Consider the following 4,829-nt stretch of genomic DNA (forward strand, 5'->3'; position numbering starts at 1 on the left):
AGGTGGTGGGCTCTGAATGGTTAAACACTATGGACAATATATTAGCTAGTTAGAATGGCTGCCAGTGAGGTGAGTTTGAATTATTGCCTAGAAGGGTACCAATAATGTCTTATTAAACATTTACCCATGGCCTGTTGTGAGCCAACCATTATGCTAAGTATTTGGGAAGATTATAAACCTTAAATATTAATTTTACTGTTCATTCACCAAACATTTATTGAGCACTGTGTACCCAACTCACTCTATTAAGCACTAGGTCTGGCTCTCATGTAGCTTGCCATGAAATAATAAAAAACAATAGTACTAACAAAAACAATTAAAATAAATTGCATGCTGTGTACCAAATATTGTGCTAGGTGTTTTATAAGCTCTCAGCTCTGGTATCATAGTGCCTAAGGCATCTGACTGCTAACCAGAAGGCTGGTGGTTCAAACACACCAGTCTCTCCTCGGAAGGAAGGTTGGGCAATCTACTTCCATAGTGATACTGCCTCAGAAACCCAAGGAGGGGTCGCTATGAGTCAGGTCTGACTGAACAGCACATAACAACAACAACAGGTGTTTTTTGGTTAGTGTATCACTTAATCTTATTTTAAAGATGTGAAAACTCAAGCTTAAAGGTTGAGTAACTTGTCCAAGTTCACATAGCTAGGATGTGATTGTTAAAATCAGAACTCCAAAACTGCTGCAGAGCTTAAAATTCTAACCACTGTGCACACTGCCTGTAGTAAGGGAGTTTAGGCATTTAAATACAATGACCATAAGGGTCAAAAGTCAAAGAGGGAGAAAGAGCTGTAGGTAAAATCTTAAGAACATTCAAGAAGACAAATATCTTTCAAGGGAGTGAATGAAGAATAGCTTTGTGAAGCAAGTGATATTTACATAGGTTTTTGTAGGACTATTGTACAGATGGTGAACTGTATGTGCTGGGAGTTGGAATATCAGTTCACTATTTATTCCTCCATTCTTTAACTGTGTGATGAGAAGCCCGCCACTTACCTCTTTAGGATTCAGTTTATTCTTATGTAAAATGTCCAGTGTGGTCTACTTTTTCACAAAAAACGCAGATGCTATGTGCAGGAAGATAGTTATAGCATAAGTTTGTAAGAGTAAAAATGCAGGAAACAACTTGTGGTAGTTAAGGTTGTGTGTCAACATGGCTGGGCCTGGTTTTGAGTGGCTGGGCAACTGGTTGTAGTTATTCCCCATGATGAGACTGGCAATCAACTCCATGGTGGAAAGCTGAGTGGCTGCTTTAGGAATGTGGTCTGCTTCCAGTATATAAGGAGAAGCTTTGTGAATGGTCTGCAGCTTTTGGGCATGCTTGGACCCTGCATGGAGCGGAGTCTTATTTAGCAGCCTGCCATGCTTCCTGCTGATCTTGGGACTGTCTAGGGACTTGAATTAGTGGCCTACAGTATTGTTTGGTAATATTGGGACTGTGCCTTTTTACTTATCAACCTTGGGTTTGTTAGCCTCAGCAGGCAGCAGCTGCCTGAGTTGAGAAAAGCCTCCAGTTTCAGTGGGTCAGGAGCAAGAGGCAGAGCTAAAGCCCAAGGTCAAAGGGCTTTCATTCAGCCCCTAGAGCGTGGCACTTTGAACTTGGACTTCTAGCCTCCAAAACTGTAAGAGAATAAATCCCTGTTTAAGAACACCTACCTGTGGTATTTCTGTTAGAGCAGCATGCAGTAACCAAAACACAACTTAAGTGGCCAATAATCAAGAAATGAATTTTAAAACTCAACTGATACTTATGCAGCCTTTCTGACAACAATCGCAGATTGCAGTAACATAGAAAATGTGAGAAACAGCAGATTATAAAACTATGTGGGTGCACTATTACCAGACTTTTTAACGAAACAAATATATATATGGGCAAAGACTAAAGAATAATATACAGAAATGAAATTTGAAAAGTAAAAATATGCATGCCCAAGCTGTTCCCAGACCTCTTGAATAAAAATTCCAGAGTTAAGACCTGAAAACCTGTTATTTTGAACAGCTTTCCAAGTGACTGACATGTACCCAGGATTATGAACCACTGAAAGGATATCTAAGGTTTCTTCCAATTTAGACATTCTGAATCTTCAAGTGCATTCCACTTACAATGGCAATTTAGGCACAAGCCAAGAAATAATTATAGAAATGTGCAGGGACCGGCAATTAGCTTATGGTTGCTGTATTATAGGGTATGTCAAAGAAAATATCAAGACCATACTAGGCTAAAGGAGAGTTTGGACATTATGTTCTAGGCCCCAGGGGACTATCTATAGCTTCTGAGCTAGTAAGGAACCTAGTGCGAGCACGACCAGCTCCCTGGAGCCTGCAGTCAGCTGTCTTTCATTGCCACTGTTGTTGTTAATATGTGCCATCAAGTCAGACCCGACTCATAGCGACCCCTCCTTGGGTTTCTGAGGCAGTATCACTATGGAAGTAGATTGCTCCATCTTCCTTCTGAGGAGTGGCTGGTGGATTTGAACCGCCAGCCTTCTGGTTAGCAGTCAAGAGCCTTAGGCACTATGCACCAGAGCTCCCTTTGTTGCCACTACTAGGTTTAAAAGGCTCTCACTGAGCTGCTGTATGGAAAATGAATTTGCTCTGTAAACTTTTACCCAAATCATAATAAAAATTAGAAAAAAAAAAAAAAAGGTTCTCACTGGTCTCTGATCATATCCTCAATCTTCTGATGAGGTCAATCTACACTAAATCTTTGGGATAGCAGGGATGTCAGTTACCTGGCATATGGAATACCACCCTACTTTCCTTCACCTGAAGCAGACAGCACTATCAACCACACTATTCTTTTCCAATGAGTCTGGTTGGCCTCAGAATATGTCCCAACACAGCCCAACATAGCCACTACCAGTTTCTGTAGAGTTGATTCTAACTCATGGTGAGTCCATGTATGTCAATGTAGAATTGTGATCCATAGGATTTTCAGTGGTTGATTTTTCTGAAGTAGATCACCAGGATCTTCCAAGGCACCTCTGGGAATACTCAAGACTCCATCCTTTTGGTTAGCAATTGAGCATGTTAACCATTTACACCTCCCAGGGCCTCTGCAGGAAACCACTAGACCCTACTGATTACAGGTATTTACCTTCTCCCTGCTCTTAAGTCTTAGCACCAGAACTCACCTCTTTAACCTAGCTAAACAGTGCTCCAAGGGTTAGACAGAAACTCTAATAGTTTTAATTTCATCTCTTTTCAATTATGTCACAGGTTCATTGTATACCAGGAAAAAAAATTTACAAACATGAAAATAGTTCTGGGGTAAGGTAGTGAACTTCAAAAATGTTTTTTAAAAAATATAAGAATACAGACAGAAGTTTATCTATAAAATAAAAGTTGGCTTTGGTCTCCTTCTCAACAACATTTGATTGTCACCTGATACAAAACTTACAGAATATTTTTGGACATTCTTTAAACAGCCTAATTGTTGACCATGTCTGAAGGCAATTGAAAAATGTTCTCAAATATGTCAAGATTCTAGAAATAAACCAGCTATATATCCTGTCTTAAAAGTGTATCTGAAGATATCATCCAACCAACCAAGAAATGAAAATAGAAAAAAACACTTTTGATTTGGAATTTGTGATGTGAAAGGGTTAACAATTAATATTTAAATTTGTATAGTTAAACAACAACAACAAAACAAGCAATTATGGCCACGAAATAGAATGTAATATAGTACAAGTCATGAAATAAGACCAACAGTCATTTTTACTTATCTAAAATTTAAACATGAAAAAGAATAACTGCAAAGTTAGATAGCAGCATAGGAAGAAACCACCGCTTGTCTGTCAGTCTGTCGTTCTGTGGTGGCTTGCATGTTACTATAAGGCTGGAGGCTATGCCATCAGTATTTCAAATACTTTCAGGGTCACCCATGGTGTACAGGTTTCAGCAGAGCTTCCAGACAAAGACAGACTGGGAAGAAGGATGGGGTCACCCACGTCACGTCTGAAAAAATTGGCCAGTGAAAACCTTACGAATATCAGTGAAACACTGATATATCATTGGAAAACTTTAGGAATTGCCCTGAAACATTGCCTGAAACAATGCCGGAAAATGAGCCCCTCAGACTGGAAGGCACTCAAAATATGACTGGAGAAGAGCTGCCTCCTCAAAGCAGAGTTGGCCTTAATGATGTGGATGGAGTAAAGCTTTCAGGACCTCCATTTGCTGATAAGGCATGACTCAAAATGGGAAGAAACAGCTGTAAACATCCATTAATAATCAAAATGTGCAATGTACAAAGTATGAATCTAGGAAAATTGGAAGTTGTCAAAAATTAAATGGAATGCATGAAGATCAATAGCCTAAGCATTAATGAGCTGAAATGGACTGGTTTTGACCATTTTGAATCAGACAACCATATGAGCTACTATGCCGGGAATGACAAATTAAAGAGGAATGGTGTGGCATTCATCGTCACAAAGAATGTTTCAATATCTATCCTGAAGTACAATGCTGTCAATGATAGGATAATATCCATATGCCACAGGAAGACCAGTTAATACTACTTTATTCAAATTTACGCACCAACCACTAAAGCCAAAGATAAAGAAACTGAGGGTTTTTACCAACTTCTGCAGTCTGAAATTGACCAAACATGCAATCAAGGTATATTGATTATTACTGGTGATTGGGATGCGAAAGTTGGAAACAAAGCTTCAGTAGCTGGAAAATATGACTTCAGTGATAGAAATAATGCCAGAGATCACATGATAGAATTTTGCAAGACCGGTGACTTGTTTATTGCAAATAACTTTTTTCAACAACATAAACAGTGATTATACACATGGACCTCACCAGATGGAATACACA

This window comes from Orycteropus afer, unplaced genomic scaffold (assembly GCF_000298275.1).
Source record: "Orycteropus afer afer isolate SDZICR_OR568_19922 unplaced genomic scaffold, OryAfe1.0 scaffold00042, whole genome shotgun sequence".
Taxonomy (NCBI): domain Eukaryota; kingdom Metazoa; phylum Chordata; class Mammalia; order Tubulidentata; family Orycteropodidae; genus Orycteropus; species Orycteropus afer.